This window comes from Lynx canadensis, chromosome F1 (genome assembly GCF_007474595.2).
Source record: "Lynx canadensis isolate LIC74 chromosome F1, mLynCan4.pri.v2, whole genome shotgun sequence".
Lineage (NCBI taxonomy): Eukaryota > Metazoa > Chordata > Mammalia > Carnivora > Felidae > Lynx > Lynx canadensis.
The window spans coordinates 47,517,131-47,534,917 of record NC_044319.2 but is presented as its reverse complement, the minus strand read 5'-3'; positions in this window follow the sequence as shown (position 1 = coordinate 47,534,917).

Here is a 17,787-nt window from a genome sequence, read left to right as displayed (position 1 = left end):
AGCATATGAAAAATTTAATGAGTTCTGCTTAATGTACATTCCTGTTGAGCCATCATTGCAATCAAGATATAGACTATTTCCATCACCCTGGAAAGTTTCCTTACTTTTACTTCTATTCTCTTGACCCCCTATAGGCAAACATTGTTCTTTTTGTCAACATAGATTAGTTTTGCCTGTTCTAGAACATCATGTAAATAAAGTCATGTATGTGTATTTTCTATGTCTGGCTTTTTCTTCACCTACTATAATATTTTTGAGGTTTGTCCTTATTGTTACATGTATCAGTAGTTCTCTGAACTTGTGTACCTGTAGGTTAATTTTTTCACCCAAGTGGGAAATTTCAGCCATTATTCTTTGAGTGTTTTTGTTTGCTTGTTTGTTTTCCATCTCATTCTTTGTCCTCTCTTTTTGGGACTTGGATTCTGTGATTAGACTGTTTGATATTGTCATTAATGTCACAGAAGTTTTGCTCAGTTTTTCCAATTCTCTTTTTCTCTTTTCCTCAGAAGAGATTTCTATTGATATTTCCTCAAGTTCACTAACTTATGTACTTTAATCTGCTCTTACATTCATCCAGTAAAATTTTATTTCAGGTATTATAATTTTCAGTTCTAGAATTTTTATTTGGCTTTTTTTTTTCATTGTTTCTATTTCTCTGTGGGATTATTATGATCTAGCTTTTACTTTAAGCCCTTAAACACATGATGATGATAGGAAAATATAGGATAAAACAGGGAGAGAAGGAAGGATTAGGGCCTGATGTCCCTGGGTGGGGAAAAATACCTATTTTGGAACAATGTTGGGAGTGTCTGACCACAGCAAACCCCCTCAGGTGTAAGGTTCCTCTTAAGAATGTAACAGACCCCACTTATGCTCCCTCAGGTTTCCCTCATGAATTTGACAAAAGACCTAAGTATGGCCATAGGCCACCCCTCATACAATGGAAACGAGCCAATCAAGAATGGACAACCCAGCACCTAGAGTTATCAAGCCAATAAGGGTAGAACCCAAGAAGGGACAAGGGGGAAGAGGAGGGGAAGGGCTGACCAGAACCTTATAAAACAAGGACCCTTGCCAATAGTCCTCAGGCATTCATTTTTGAATGTCCCCTCTGTAAAGAGAACTTTCCTACTATTCTTCCTTTCTAATCTTATACTCTAATAAACTTTGCCTGTTGCTCATTTTGTGTCCACTTCTTCATTCTTCAAAGTGGTGAGACAACGAATCCCCAGTATTGAAGTCAAAAAAATCCTGCAACATTATCATAACCTCTTTAAAGTATTACTATGCTAATTCTAATACATGAGCTACCTCAGGGACTGTTTCTATTGATGCTGTGGGTTTTTTTTCTTGATTATGGGTCACCTTTACCCATTTTTTAAAATGTATGGTAATTTTTTATTATATTTTGTATATATATATATATATATATACATTTTGTGTATATTTTATTTATATATATATATATAAAATATATTTTGTATATATATATACACAATACTCTACATAATGCATATTTATATATATGTAAAATATATATATTTATATATTTTACATATATATTTTACATATATATATTTACATATATATATTTACATATATAATATAAATATATATTTATATTATAATATAAATATATATATTTACATATATATAATATAAATATATATTTATATATTTTACATATATATTTTTACATATATATTTACATATATATTTACATACATATATATTTTACATATATATATTTACATATATATTTACATACATATATATTTTACATATATATTTTTACATATACATATATATATATATATATATATATATATATAAAACACTCTACATAATGCACTATAGAGACATTAGACGCTATTATCTTCCTCTCATGAGTGTTGGTTGTTTGGTCTAGTGGTTCAGTTGCTGGTTTGTCACCTTGATCTTAGGTATGCTTGGTTTGTTATAACATATCTCTGGTGTTAAAAACAAACAAAAATTCAACCGAGTAAACTTAAAGATCTAATTGGTTTTATTTAAGAATTCATCAATTAGGCAGCATCCTATCTGGCAAATACAAGGGAGTTCCAAGGAGTTGTACAAAATCAAAGGCTTTTGTAGGCAGAAACAGGGCAGGACTAGTAACTTATTAGCTAAAGAAAAGAAAGTATTGTTATGGGCAAGGTCCCTTGGGGTGGGGGGGGGGGAAACAGGGGGTTCTTATCATGCAGATTATCTCATACTTGCTGATCAGGAAATTCCAGACTGATTAGTTTAAAATTCCACCCTTAGGAGGGGCTAAAACTACAATTAGGTTAGGTATTAAGTCTTGGTGGGGCTTAACATGTAGGTGACTCCATTTTGAAGCTGTTCTTTTTAACACTGAAAAGCCTTAATTTCTCTTAAGGCCCTCTAATTTTGTAAGATTGGACTCTAAACTTTGTTTCCCCAAGAGGTGTGCAGTGAATAATTTTTTTGCAATTTCAGACTTCTGCAGTTCTGATCTCTTCGAATTGTTCTTGATTATTGGTTCAGAGTTAGCCAAGAATTTTAAGAGAATTTATATGTAGATTTTAGGGGCTTTTGCCTTGTTTTTTTTGGATCCCCCCCCCCCCCCCCCCCCGTCAAATACCAACTACTTTGGGATCCATGAATGCTACTAACTGACTTCTTATTATACTGTCTTTTTGCTTGAGTTTTCTCCACCCTGCATCAAATGTGGACTGGAAGTGCCCCCAGGGGAAAAGCATGAAAATGTGCACCTCACCCAATGAATGTGGTTTAATTGCTCTTAAGGGTCTAAAATCTACAGTTTCTGCCTGCTTATGATTGCTCTCTGGTGTCTTCAATAGGTGTTTTATTTATTTTATTTTTTAAAATTTATTTTGTTTAGAGTTAAAAAAATTTTGTTTTTGAATATTTATTTATTTAAAAAAATTTTTTTAATGTTTATTTTACTTTTGAGAGAGAGAGAGGGAGAGAGACAGAGTGTGAGCAGGAGAGGGTCACAGAGAGAGAGAGAGAGAGGGAGACACAGAATCTGAAGCGGGCTCCAGGCTCTGAGCTATCAGCACAGAGCCTGATGTGGGGCTTGAACTCATGAACAGTGAGATCAGACCTGAGCCGAAGTCGGACGCTTAACCGACTGAGCCACCCAGGCGCCCCTTGAACATTTATTTTTGAGAGAGAGAGACAGAGTGTGAGCAGGGGAGAGGCATATTGAGAGGGAGACACAGACCTCCAGGCTTTGAGCTGTCAGCACAGAGCCTGATGTGGGGCTCAAACCCACGGACTGTGAGATCATGACCTGATCCAAAGTTGGACCCTTAACCAACTGAGTCACCCAGGCGCCCCATATTTTGTTGAGAGTTATGATTATTATCTTTCAGGGGCTTAGTCAAAATAAACTACTTCTCCATTACTAAAACTTGACTTCAGAATGAGTTTCAAACTAAATGTTTTGTATTGTAAACATAACAAAGTATGAAATTTGAGAAGTGATTAGATAAATATTTACAAATATGTTTTCCTTTCTCTCTGGTCTCATTTTGTTTTCTTTCCCTGGAGATTATGTTTAATACTTGTTTTTCTGCAAGCCTCAGCATTTTGAGCCTGAAGCATTTTCTTCCTCTCTCCTTCCCAACCTTTACTTAGTACTTTTCCTGATCACAGTACTACGTTGTGATAATTAACTTACTTGTTTATATACCCCTTTGGCTATGGCGGGCATGAGGGCTTTACCTTGTCTATATCTGGCTCATTAGTTGGCACTTAGTAGGCACTGAACATACAAATATATTGATAAATGAATAAATGAATGGAAGAATTAAACAAAATGGATATACTTGAAATGGAAATTTGAAACTGAGATTTTCAAGAAACTTTCATTTTTACAGAGATCTTTGATTTTCCTATACTGAATTTTGTCACAAGTGATCAGTATTTTGGGTTTAGTCATTTTAACACTAATAAAATATTTACATTGAAAAATATTTGTAATTTTATGCAATTGAAAGGCAGAAGTAGGTTCTAGGTCACTGATTCCAGCAGCCACAAGGTCAGAGGCAGGTCAATAGGGAAGAGGAAGATTAAATCTTGAACTCATCTGCTCTAATTTCTCACAAACCATAACTTAGGATAAGACTCCAGAAGTATTAATGCACTAACGCATTTCAGAAGAGTGAGTGACAGTGGTTTTATGTCACTTTATGTCACATAGGTTAAACTTTAATGTATGATGAAAGCTCCATTTTGCCAAGTAAGAGAACCTGGACCAATTTATAAAGAACATTCTAGTAAAATAACATAAAAAGCTAATGTTAATAAATGGTCTGCTTTTTCTTTTTGAAATAAAGGTGACTGAGATAGTGAAAAGAAATTTTAGGACAAGCTCTGGAACTTTCTGCTCATCCATAGACTGAATGGGATTGAATTTAATTGTTTTGCATTCTTAAATTTTCTTGTAACATTAACTAATAAACCTATTTATTCCTTCATTTATTCCTTTATGCACATTTTTTATATATATACTACATGCTAAGTGTGGTGTTAAGTGTTAGTTACATACACGTGAATAAGACAGTCCCTGTCAGGGTGGCTGGATGGCTCAGTCAGTAAAGCAACTGACTCTTGATATTGGCTCAGGTTGTGGTCTTGCTGTCCTGAAATTGAGCCCCACATCTGGCTCCTTGCTGAGCATGGATCCTGCTTGAGATTCTCTCTCCCTCTCTTCCTGCCCCTCCCCTGCTCACTCTCTCTCAAAATTAATAAATAAACATTAAAAAAAAAAAGAAATAGTCCCACCCCACAAAGCGTCACAGAAATCTGTAATTCGCTCTGAAAGATGTAAATATTGACATATAAACTATAAAAATCCTAGGGAAGAATGTTTAAGTTTGCTCGAAAAATAATAGGGAGTGTACCTGGGAGGAAGTGACTTGTGAATTAGAACATAGAAACAAGGTCAAAGACTTTAAAAAAAATATCAGATAATGAAGTTGCAGCTATAAAAAAGAAATGGAGAGAAGAGTAGAAGGAAAAGAACACAGCTAATGTCTTAGAAGATAAGACGGTGATAAGGCAAATGTAAATATAAATCAACTTCCTGAAATTAAAGTCCTTCGGTGATTATTGCTGTCTAGTGCAATGTATGGCTTTGGGCAATTGTGTATCAATTTATGGTAGTGCTATTTAACTCTTTCTTAGTACCAACCGCTTAAAGATTAGTATTAACCAACCTATGCTATGCAGCTATGCTTCTGGATACAACTACAAATTTAAAGAATTTCGTTGTGGACATGTTTTACTTGGCCAGCACAACCATTTAAAAAATTCTTTTTAAGTTTGAATGTACTTACCAGTTTGCAACAACTTCCACGTGTCTTTATTGCTCTGTGTGTGTACTTCACACACTCAGGTTTTCTTGCTGCCCCTAAAGGTATTTTAGTGTGCAGTCCTCAGTCTGGAGACTGGTTTTATGGTCATTTGAAAACTCTTCCCAGTATAAGACACAGTATGAATAAACAATTGGATTAAAGTTGATTTCAGAAGTTGTGCTGTTTTGTGTTATTATGTTTGAGTCTGAGAAAATTCTGTTACTTTGGACAGTATAATAAACAGTATTTGTTTTAATGGATGGATTATTGGGCATTAGTCCAATTATCCAGCAGCAGAAGGGTTTAAATTACAGGGGTCTAGAAATTAGCTGGGACACATGCCTCAGCAGTGACTTCAGGAATGCAGTTACTGAAGTCGGCAAAGAAATTGTTGTATTGCACAGTATCACGCTTGTAGAAGGGAAAACAGTGATAATAAAACAACAATAACACAACAGAGTTGTTTCAGGGAAGCTGTTATCCTTGATAGAAGCAGAACAAAAAGCCCTCTGAGATTTAAGTAAGGGAGATCTAGGAACAGAATCTCCAGAGGGGCAGTGGTTGTGATTCCAATAGACCCCAGTGCTCTTTCCCAGAATTGTACCACTCCCTTGATTTCTGTCATTTTGTCTTTTGCACTGAGGACCAACCTGAGCCCCTATGGCTGTGCTTCTCTCTCCCTAGGAAACTCTAGCCCCCATTTATATGGAAATCCTTTGTGTTTTTTCCTTCAACACACGGGAGACACAAAGAAGCATTAACAAATATGTCTTTTACATGGTAAGTAAATATATATATATATATATATTTATAAAACTTAAACAGAGAAGACTTTATTTTATTTTTTTGAGGTTGTATGTTTTTTCCTATTTATTATTTATTTATTTATTTATTTAATTTTGTTTATTTATTTTTAAATTTACATCCAAGTTAGTTAGCATATAGTATAATAATGATTTCGGGAATAGATTCCAGTGATTCATCCCCTATGTATAATACCCAGTGCTCATCTCAACAAGTGTCCTTCTTAATTCCCCTTATCCATTTAGCCCATCCCCCCACCCACAACCCCTCCAGTAACTCTGTTCTCTGTATTTAAGAGTCTCTTATGTTTTGTCCCCTTCCTTTCTTTTATATTATTTTTGCTTCCCATCTGTTTGTATCTTAAATTCTTCATATGAGCAAAGTCATATGATATCTTTCTCTGACTAATTTCGCTTAGCATAATACCCTCTAGTTCCATCCACATAGTTGCAAATGGCAATATTTCATTCTTTTTGATTGCCGAGTAATACTCCAGTGTGTGTGTGTGTGTGTGTGTGTGTGTGTGTGTGTGTACACACACCATATCTTCTTTATTCATTCACCTGTTGATGGACATTTGGGCTCTTTCCATACTTTGGCTATTGTTGATAGCATTGCTATAAACATTGGGGTACATGTGCTCCTTTGAAACAGCACACATGTATCCCTTGGATAAATACCTGGTAGTGCAATTGTTGGGTTGTAGAGTAGATTTATTTTTAACTTTTGAGGAGCCTCCATACTGTTTTCCAGAGTGGCTGTACTCTGCATTCCCAATAGGGAAGACTTTAAAAATATTTTTTATTTAAAAATTTTCAGCATAGTTCTTGATTCTCAGATAGCTACACTGTTGCCTCCAAGGTCTCATGCACTCCTCTTGGTGCCTTCTATGGCTCCCCTCTTTACCTACACCTTTATCAGACACCAGTCTCTGCCCTAGTAGGGCACTTCCTGAGGACCAGTCACTTGGTTGTACTGACACCCAAGAGCTTTTCTCATGACCCATCTGCTTGTGATCTAGACTATTGCAAAAGACTTCGTTTTAAATCATGAAGTCTATTTCCTTGTAACCTTGGGACCATTCACTCTATTTTGACATATGAGAGACAGCCTTCTCTTTCAGTAGATTTGCAGCCCTATTGATAATTGATACTTCTATCCGTTGATGATGGAGCTTCTTAGGCTTGGATGATCAGCCACACCTATTTGTGAAGCTTTCTAAGATTTACTCATAGAATACGAGACGGATAGGATTTTACTTATTTCAATCCTACTGTGGTTCCTAATCATACATTAGGGTCTGGTACAGTTGCCTGTGTTGTGTTGTTGTTACTATAGTCCATTTGATAGTGGTTGGTCTGCCAACATGGTAGTGCCCATATAAAAAAAGGTCTGGATTGGTCATATGAAATTACCACCAAAGCAATGGAAGGGAGGTATTCCACCTATAAACCATTTTTGAAACTGTTAGTACCTGATGGACTTTCTTATTCCTCCAGATGCTGCTGGTGACCCCAAGCACTGATATGTTAATGTTGTGTGTGTGTATACCCATTGTGTGTATTCAGGGAACAACTAGTAGCTAAATAAATTGTTATACTGAAAACTGATGAACAGTATTTGTTAGTATCCTTGCCTACCGCATGTCCCATTATAAATGTGGCCAATAAACTACATAACATCTGTTTCTAATGAGACTTATTTTTTAGTAAATATAACATGAAATTTACATTCAAATAAATATTGTATTCACTGAAAAAGAATTCTGATTTTTCTGCTTTTTCTTAAAATGTTTTAAAATCTTCTTTTTTTTTTTTTTTTTTTTTTTTTTAAATTTTTTTTTTTTTCAACGTTTATTCATTTTTGGGACAGAGAGAGACAGAGCATGAACGGGGGAGGGGCAGAGAGAGAGGGAGACACAGAATCGGAAACAGGCTCCAGGCTCTGAGCCATCAGCCCAGAGCCTGACGCGGGGCTCGAACTCCCAGACCGCGAGATCGTGACCTGGCTGAAGTCGGACGCTTAACCGACTGCGCCACCCAGGCGCCCCAAAATCTTCTTTATAGAAATTACCTTTAGAAGTTTTAGCAAATTCTTTTGCATATTCTCAATAGTGACAATTTTTTTTTATCATTTCTTGGTGAGTTTGATTTTTGGAACTAGCCAAGAGTTATTTGTTGTGAACTATGGTAAATAAAGTGGCTGATAATGTTAGGTATTATAGTTTTGCAGAAGGAAACAAAACTGAATGTGATGATAAATAATGAGGTTTTTGTTTTGTTTTGTTTCGTGGCTCAAGCTGACTTCCTCAGATCTTTCTCGTCTCATCTACATAGCTGAAGAAGGAATGGTTGTGTGAATATCAATATGGTATTGATAAATGCCTGAAAAGCCTCTGACAATGTGTTTTCCAACCAAAAGGTTTGAACTTGAAACTCTCTCACAAAAAGTGAGTAAAACCTCTTTTCTCTCCAAGAGACTTTACTGTAACTACTACCATGAGACATTTTGTGAAAAGGGGGATAATGTTTTTTCCCTCACTTTTGTATTTTCCACATCTCGTATTCTGCATGGCACATAGTGGTGTATTCAGTAAATATTTGTTGAATTAACAAAATGTAAACATGTTAACTTTTCTCTCCAATAAGCATTAGCACTACTGTTGGTGAAAGCAGTATTAACAAGATAACTTTTAGATAATTGTAAATTGTAAATGACATGTGACTAAGTTTCTACTGTCAAATATAGATTATTTTTGCTTATATTAATATATTTTAAAAGATAATAAAAGTTGTCTCATAGTGGTCACCTAAGTAAGATATTTAGATTGTGTTATGATCTAGTGATATAGGGCAAGTATTCACAGGAACTATGATTTCTAACAATACTCTTGTTTCTCTACTGAGTAAGCAGGATGATCCTGCCAAAAGTTAGTTAGAACTGGTCATTCTTGACATGGTATATATACACAATGGAATATTACCCAGCCATAAAAAAAATGAAATTTTGCCATTTGCAACAATGTGGATAGAGCAAGAGTCTATTATGTTAAGTGAAATGAGTCAGTCAGAGAAAGACAAATACCATATGTGGAAATTAAGAAACACAAATCAGATGAACATATGGGAGTGGGGGAAAAAGAGAGAGAGAGAGAAACAAGCCATAAGAGACTCTAAAAGATAGAGAACAAATTGGGGTACCTGAATGGCTCAGTCAGTTAAATGTCTGACTCTTAATTTCCGCTCTGGGCATGATCTTGCGGTTTGTGGGTACGTGGGATCAAGCCCTGTGTAAGGATCCACACTGAGCGTGGAGCCTGCTTAAGATTCTCTCTCTTTTTCAGTCTCTCAAAATAAATAAATAAATAAACAACAGCAACAATAACAAAGAGAACAAACTGAGGGTAGATGGAGGGAGATGGTTGGGGGGGGTGGGCTAGATGGTTAATGGGTATTAGGGAGGGCACTTGTTATGATGAAGACTGGTGTTGTATATAAATGATGATACACTGAATTCTACTCCTGGAACCAATATTGCACGGTGTGTTAACCAACTCGAATTTAAATAAGAATTTGAAAAGAAAAGAAAAAAAAAGGAACCGGTCGTTCTTTGCCCCAAAGCCTCTACTGGCTCCACATATGCTAAGATGGGCTCCCTTCAAGGAACCTTGGCCTGGCATTTCCCACTGCCCACATCCACTTTTGCAGATATCGGCACAACCAGGTTGTTTGTTGTCTGTCAGTTTTAACTATAAACTATGGATTCTGGAAAATAGTTTTTCTAATTGTCTCATTGATCTTATGAGTTTTTCAGGAAAAATTAGGCTCCATATTGCAGTAAAATTATTTGAAACAAAATTAAGGTAAATAAAAAAGCAAAAACTCAGAAATGGTATTAACAGGTAGATAATTCTATTAGAAGTCATCATAGGTAGATTGAAAAGCCTGTCTTCACTGTAGGATTTTACCTCTTTTCACGTAAAGGGAAGTAGTTGCAGAAACATGATTTTCTAATCTATTTAGTGTTGGTTGATTATTGAACATCTTGGCTTCTAAGTATGCTAATATTATGAAGTGACAGATTAATGGTCCTTCAATTTTATTGCCACATCTCTTTACCTTGTTATCAATTAGGTATGTATTCTATTTCCTATTCCTACAGCCACATTTGACTAATAAAATGTCTTCTAAGAGTGATGATTTGGTGTTATTTTAAGGCTGGTATACTTAGCCCAGAAGTAAATAAAAGAACATTGCCATTTTAGGAGATATACCTGAAAAACGAGAAATACAGAGATGTTTGTCAAAGGACAAATATTTAGTAGAACGAAAATTTTTATTTTCTCATTGCATCTGGGAGTATTAAAGAATATATTAGAGGATATATTGTAGAGACTATATCTTGCCTGTTTTTAACGGAAATATAATCTTGAAAATGAAAATACTGGTGTATACCCTTAAGTGTAAATTTTACTTTAAGAAGATACATGATGTTAGTTAAGTGGGATATTATTAGAGTTTTATAAACTCTTTTGTTATCATTCCATTTCCATCAAGTTATGCAAAGAGTTTCTATTATAATGATCAAAATCTGATTCTGATTTTTTTTAATCCATGTCTCTAATTTGGATTATCTATGGGAAACCTGTTCCCAAGAGGGGATGTGTTACAATGAAGTTTTATAAGGGAATATTTAGTGCCGGAAATTGGAATAGGAGCTGTATCCCTACCCTTTAATTTTTGACCATAAAGATCATTTTCAGTAACTTTGTTTTGAGAGTTAAACTGTATTTTGTATTTTAGGTAGACTGGTGATTTGTTGCTGGTGTTTTATCAGGAGTGAGATTTGTAGAGGATTAGTAAGGTTAGAGGAGTTTTATTTTTTAATTCATTGCATAGAATACATAGCACTGAGATAAAAGGTGGTTTGCAACTGCACTTTGGAAGACAATAGTCATTTATTAGGCTTTTTTTTTTATTTGAACTTTTTTGTTATAACATTATTGCCACAAATCAAATAGGAAATCTCACAGTAAAGCTTTCTTTGTTATAGTCTTCAGAATATTACTCTTCTATTTTAAGCTTATACTAAAAATGTGATTTCAGAGTCCCAATATTCCAATACTTGACTATATCGTTCTTTCTGAGGTAGATAAAATGTTAGGATCAGATTTGTATCAGCTTCCATGTTATTAGTTTTCCTCTCACTTTCTTCTTTGGCTTTGGAAAAACAGCTGCCAAAGTTGGTTTGAGACCTTTTATGACTTCTCTCACTCAACAGATTCAACTATTTTAGTGTTGACCTTTGTCCTTCTCTCAGGGATAGAGATAACTTGATATCACTAGTCACGGAGAAGGAAATTGAACATCAAGGATCAAGAGAAGTAAACTAGAGAGAAGCAATATCAGTGACTTTTAAGGCAAAAAAGAATGGAAATTCCCTCTGGGTATTTTCACATAGAATCAGGTTATAGAAGCAGATAAAAATATTTTATTATTTTCGTAGTTGTTTTTTTTTTTTTTTTTTTTGTCTAGAAGCGTAAAAGGAGCTGAAGAGATGGATAGTCATAAAGTCTTACTTGAAAAAAAGAACTCTGATAATCTTGTTAGGCTGAATTTAGATTGTTACCAAATGTCTTTTTTCATTTTACCTCTTCTACTTGTGAATATATTTCTAATTTCTTTCTGAATTTTGAGCATCTGTGTTTCACCTGAAAGCCCATGCCAGATAACTGAACAGATTGCTGGTTCTTTTATGGCCAAAACATTAATCCTTCTTCCACCACCCCCCCCATATATATGCCAATAATTAACGTATATTCACATAAAAGGAACATAATTATAATAAAATCATCGCATCCCATGTGTTACCACTGAGATTTATTTTTACATGACATTTATCACTATCTGGTATGTTCTTGTTTATTTGTTTGCTTATTGTTTATGTTTTCCCATTAGATGGTAACTTTTATGAGAGGGAACATTCATTTTATAAACCTATATTCCTGTTACCTAGAGAGTGACAGACACACAGCAGATGTTAAATGTTGGTTGAATAAATGGATAAATGAATCACCCAACGCAGATATCGTCCATAGTGAAAGAGTGCACTATCTTGACTTTGCAGAAAATTCTGACCACTGTTTGGAGATACTGAATGTCCAACTGCCTATTTGACTTTTCCACTTGGCTGACAGGAATCTGACATTTAGCATGTCCACAATATACCTCCTAATTTCGCAAACCAAATCCATTCTAAGTCAAATCCATGTTTTAATTATCTCAAGTAAATGGCTACTTGATTTCTTTTTTTCCTTCCCTCTCTGTATACAATCTGTCAGTAAGTTCAGACAGCTATACCTTCAAAATTTTTTTTTCAAATCTGTCTACTTTTCTTCACCTTTCCATTTTTCATGTGGACAAGCTACGACTGTCTTTCATGTGGACATCTGCAGTGGCCTCTAAATGGTTTCTCTGAATGCCCCTCTATCATCTGTTCTCCGCAGTACCAAAAGTGCTATTTAAAATTCCTAAACCACTTCAGAATGCTTTCCCTCTACTATTAGAATAAATTCTGAACTCTTTATTGTGGTTTTAAGAACTTCTGTACTCTAAGTTCCTCCTCTTCCTCTGCCTGACCTTGTTCTACATTTCTCACTACCCTCCAGCCACAATGATGTTCTTCCTGTTCATCAACCAGGCTGTGGTCACTCCTGAACTTAGGGCCTGTTGAACTTACCATACCCTCTGTGTACATACAATGTTTTGCTCCCAATCTTGTCATTTCTAGCTCATTTTGTCATTCAAATGTCAGCTCCAGTCTACAAAAGTGGCCCAAATCATGTTCCATCACATTCCCTGATTTATTTTCTTTATAGAACTTAAACTACATAAAGTGATTGTGAAGTTTCCTTCTGGAACAGAAACTCCATGAGAGCTGAGAACAAGGACTTTGTCTTTCTTATTCCATATTATATCCCAGGGTCTAGAACAGTGCCTGACATATAGTGTGCAGGTGCTCAGTAAACTACAATGAGTGGATATACATATGAACTTGCAGAGCACAAGACTTAGAAAGCTGAAATATCCTTACCCCTCTTTCCTTAGATATGGAAAAGTTTCAGACTTGCTAAAACTACCAACTGACACAGAGATAAGGTAGGAAGCAAAAGACAAATAGGTTTGTGAGCTCTAAGCTTATTGGGAGAAAGGCAGAGATAGGGAAAAGCCTGTGTGTTCAAGAGACCAGAGAAGTCAAGTGCCAGTGTGAGTGGTTCTGTTATTAGTATGAACGTGCAAGTCTCCATATTACTGTGCCTTCCTGCTAGCTGCCATTTCTCTGACACATTAGGGTGTCATCTTGAAAAGGCTACTTTCTGTAAATCTTACTTAAGCAACAGTGCTCTTTCTCTAAAAAAGGGAAAATTTCAATTAAGTTTTAGAAAGTAAGGTTATCTTGGAGATGTAAGTAATATGTTAACATTGTACTCATCTCTAAAAAGCTAAGTACATTAACTTGGAATGTGCTGAGCTGGTGGTAAATTGATATCCAGCCTGTAGCTGCCAGAGGATTTTTGTCTTGTTTCTTTTGCACAGGAGAGAAAATGCAAGGGAGCCCGGGTCAATTAATTGCCTGCTGGGGTACTGCCCTATCTGTTTCGGGCAGGGAAAACTGGAGAGGGCTGACTGGTTTATTCTCTAAGTAGCTTCTTGCCGAGGGAGCTCAGTTTCAAAATCCTAGAAACCATATGTGTTAGTTTAATCAGAGTTTGGCCCTGAGGAGAATTAAAACGAAAGGAAATTCCACAATTAGAAGGTGTGGAAGTGGAAAGCCGACTAAATCAAGCCCTTAGAGAGGCAGTGTGGGTTGGTGAGATTACATTCTTAGGGCGTATAATAGGCCAAGGTTTTAATTTCCAGATTCTTTCACTTAAGAGCTTCTGTGTCTGAATTCTAGTGGAATGGAGGCCTTTCCAGTCTTTTCTCCACTCCATTATAAGGGCCTCACCTTTGTAGTTCTTACCTACAAATGAAAAGGGGGAAAGCCCCAAGTTTACAAGAGGTCTCAATAGAGGTTTGTAGCAAAATCCTGAACAAAAAGCCTGACTTTGAAATGGGTTTTGTTCTCCTTCTTTCCCAGGACTTATTTCCTATTCTGTCAGGTTGGTTGGCTTTTTACTAAAAAATCAGAATAATGAAGAGAAGAAGGCTTCATGGAAGATCATAGGAGCCACTGTTTGTATTTATTTGGGACCCCTGAGGGAAACCTCTGCTAAAATAACTTGGTTATGAGTTATGAATTATGCATCGTTAATTAACACTGACACGTATCTGTGCACAGGGAAGTGGCCCAATCAGATGGAATGGGACAGGGACCAAGCCTGGCTGCATTCCCAGTAAGGATGGAAAGATTGAAACTGAGTTTAGAAGTTTTGAGGGATAAATGGATGTCTAGTCTTAAACCCAGTACTAACATAAAAAAGTTCTATTTTAAATTTTTTGAGGACTCTTTATATTGTTTTCCATAGAAGCTACACCAGTTTACATTCTCATCAACGGTGTATGGAAGTGCTCTTTTCTCCACATCTTTGCCAGCACTTTTTATCTTTTGTCTTTTTCATAAAAGTGACTCAAGCAGGTGTGAGGTGATATCTCATTGTGGTTTTGATTTGCATTTCCCTGATGGTAAGTGATGCTGAGCACCTTTTCATGTGTCTGTTGGTCATTTGTATGCCTTCTTTTGAGAAATGTCTGTTTGGATACTTTGCCCATTTTTCAATCAGGTTATTTGTTTTTCTGTTATGGAGTCTGAATTCCTTATATATTTTGATACCAAACCCTTACCAGATATGTGGTTTGCAAATATTTTCTCCCATTCTAAGGTTGCTTTTTCACTCTATTTATTGTTTCTTTTGCTAAGTAGAAGTATTTAGTTTGATGTGATCCTATTTGCCTGTTTTTGCTTTTGTTGCCCATTCTTTTGATGGTATAGCCAAGACCAATGTCAAGTTTGGGCTGTACATTTAGAGGTTTTTTTCCATTTCTTTTTTTTTTTTTTTTACATTTAAGTTTTGAATCCATTTTGAGTTGATTTTTGTATATGTGTAAGGGTCCAATTTCATGATTCTGCCTGTGGTTATCCAGTTTTCCCAACACCATTGATAGCACTATCTTTTCCCTATTTTTGTTCTTGGCACCCTTATCAAAGTTCAGTTGACCCTAAATGGTTCAATTCATTTGTAGTTTTCTTATTCTGTTGTATTGGTCTATATGTCTGTTTTTATGCCAGGACCACACTGTTTTGATCCTACTTCTGAATATATAGTCAAAAGGAAATGAAAATCAGGATCTTGAAGTGATATCTACACTCCTGGGTTCACTGCAGCATTATTCACAATAGCCAAGATATGGAAACAACCTAAATGTCTGTCAAGCTAATAAATGGATAAAGAAAATGGCATATTTATATATGCATATACATATACACCATGTATTAGCTTTTGGAATATTAGTTTTTGTTAATAGTTAATTGTGGACACTTCATAGTACATACACATACATTAAGACATCAAATTGTATACCTTAAATATATACAACTTTGAATTGTCATTTATGCCTGAATAAAGCTGGGGGGAAGAAACAACTAAAAAAAAAAAAAAGAAAAGAAAAAAAGAAACCCAGCATTAATGTTAATGTGGGAGGAGCACATAATAAAAAAAAAAATAAGAACAGCACAAAGACAATAACCCGCTAATAAGCAAGTAGTAGAGGTCTAGAAATGCTTTTTTTTTTTATGATTTACATATACATTGGTTACCTCTACCTTCCTCAGGACCTTTATTGCAGTGTTCCTTTCCTCTAACACTCCTTCCTCCCCCTTCCCCAAATCTGTGAATAGCTCTTCAATTCAATTCAATTCAATTCAATTTTGAGCCTATGATTTGCTATGTACTAGGGAGAAAGTGATGAACAAACTAATCTGTACTTCAAGGTATTTAAATATCTAGGTAAGTAAATATACATGTACACAAATTTAATTTTATATAGTATTTTACATATAATAATATAAGTATGTTCAAGGGGCACAGATAAGCACTGATGCAAAAAAAAAAAAAAAAAAAAAAACGTTTAAGCCCATGTGAGGTGTTCGAGGTGTTAAGAATGAGATGTTTAAATATATTTAGAAAGAGGACTGTGGAGGTGCTAGCCAGCTGATTGATCACTGTATTACTGTGGGCATGATTTTCTTTTTCAGAGGGTAGAAAGACTATTTTAGTCTAGCTCTGTTTTATTCATTTCTTAGATCTAGACTTGTTAATAGAAAATTTGAAATCAGTGATAATGTTATATTTATGTAACTCCAGTATAATTAATTAGAACATGAACTTTTAAATAAGAATGTCAGTGACATAAAACAGGTTCTTTTTGACACAATAAAGAAAAATGATAGTCTGTTGGTTTTTTTGCATGGTTTGTCAGGTTTAATTCTTGTTTGTACTTAGACCTTTTTTTTTTTTAAGCTAGAATCAGAATGTGTTTTAGAAAAAAATGCACCAATGTATGATAAAACTCATTTTATAAATGGACTTAAACCAGGACTCGGCTTAGATTAGTTTGTTCAAGCTAAGCTCCTTTGAATTCTAACTTCCGTGCAACACTTTGGCTGCTGCATAAGCAGGGATTTATCTGAGACTGGTGCAATAAACTAAAATGGTTATTAGATTATCTTAAATTGAAACGATATGATAATCCATGTTGAAATTAGAGGAATTTGGAGTTCCTCTTTTTCCCTTTACTCAGTAACGACTTCATTTTAAATTATGTTATTCAAAGGCTACTGGAGCTTTTATAAATTATTCATTTGCAAAGATCTAGCTATTTCAAGCCACATCCCCTGAAACAGAAGGGGTTGGGTAAGATGGTTTCATTTTGCCGAAGCATTCATAAATACCCCTTTGCCATACTTCCGAAACAAATTTGGATGTCTGTTAGCTTACAGGACACTTATATGCCACTACCAGGTTATCTCATCTAATAGTTCCCCTTTCTAGAACAACCTGAGAGTGAGCTTTTTCTCATTCTGATTATGTCACTAACTTCTAAACTGAGAGAAAAATTAACTGTATCTCTGGGGATTTCAGCAATTCTTGCATCTTCCTAGGCAAGCCAGCCTTTTCCTTAACATTTGTGATCTGTCTTGTAGGAGAAGCAAGAGCTGTTTTCTTTTTGTGTTTCCCTATTTATGTATATTTCAGTAGTAATATACTTAATCTCTGAGATCCTCTTGTTTGTGTATTTTTGTTATAGTTAAGATGACTATATTAATTAGGAATCTTTTCTTTTCTTTTCTTTTTTAAAGATTTCATTTTTAAGTAATCTCTACGCCTAGCATGGGGTTCCAATTGACAACCCCGAGAGCAAGAGTCATGTATTCCATTGACTGAGCCAGTCAGGCACCGCAGGAATATTTCTTCTTTTTCCTTCTTCTTTTTCTTTTTCTTTTTCTTTTTCTTTTTCTTTTTCTTTTTCTTTTTCTTTTTTCTTTCTTTCTTTCTTTCTTTCTGGTTTTTTTTTTTTTTTTTTCTGTAGCCCAGGATTATTTCTAAGCAAGGTAT